The sequence below is a fragment of the Stegastes partitus genome, unplaced genomic scaffold, assembly GCF_000690725.1.
Source record: "Stegastes partitus isolate 25-593 unplaced genomic scaffold, Stegastes_partitus-1.0.2 Scaffold728, whole genome shotgun sequence".
In the NCBI taxonomy this organism is placed as follows: Eukaryota; Metazoa; Chordata; class Actinopteri; family Pomacentridae; genus Stegastes; species Stegastes partitus.
The window spans coordinates 8,772-9,545 of record NW_007578459.1 but is presented as its reverse complement, the minus strand read 5'-3'; positions in this window follow the sequence as shown (position 1 = coordinate 9,545).

Below are 774 nucleotides of genomic sequence, written 5' to 3'. Positions count from 1 at the left end.
TTTACTTCCTCAACATGTTGAATGAGGAAATCACAGCACTGGAAATGACGCCCAAGGTTCAGTACAGACACCATACATATATATATATATATATATATGTATGTATATATGTGTGTGTGTGTGTGTGCGCGTGTGTGTGTGCACATAATGTATGTATCATTTATTTTATTTTATTTTTTATTTTTTCTTGAGGACAGTGGTTAGCACCGTCACATATTTTCTTGATGATGTGGATGGTGAGTTCAGTCATTCAGTCATTCAGTGACACGTTTAGTAGAACTACATTGTACTTCTACTCACACTTGTTCTGGGTAAGTCACACTTTTACGAGATGGTACTTCATCTGAATAGTTTTGCAACGATTCTGTGCATTTTTCCACAATACAAATATTCATATAGTTTCTTATTTTAACACGAGTCAGTCGACAGAAACACACTGATTTATGAAAGTATTCTCAGACACAGACATGTCGGTTTGTCTCTGATAGTTTAAATAATGACAGAATAGAATATTAAAATGTCAACCAGGTGATCTGTGTTCAGGGTTCAACCTTCATCTGACAAGAATTCTCCTGTAAACCAGCTGCAGGTCAGTTTGCGTTTAAATCTAGTCAGCAGATTAGTTGCTGTCAAATTGCAGAAATAAACTGAAAACAATCATAAATAGTCCAAAACAGTCAAAAGAAATAGAAGCTAACAGTAAGTACTGATCTGTCATTGACATTTGGGGGAATTTCTACATTGCAGCTGCAGGTTTCTGTATTTTAAGATATA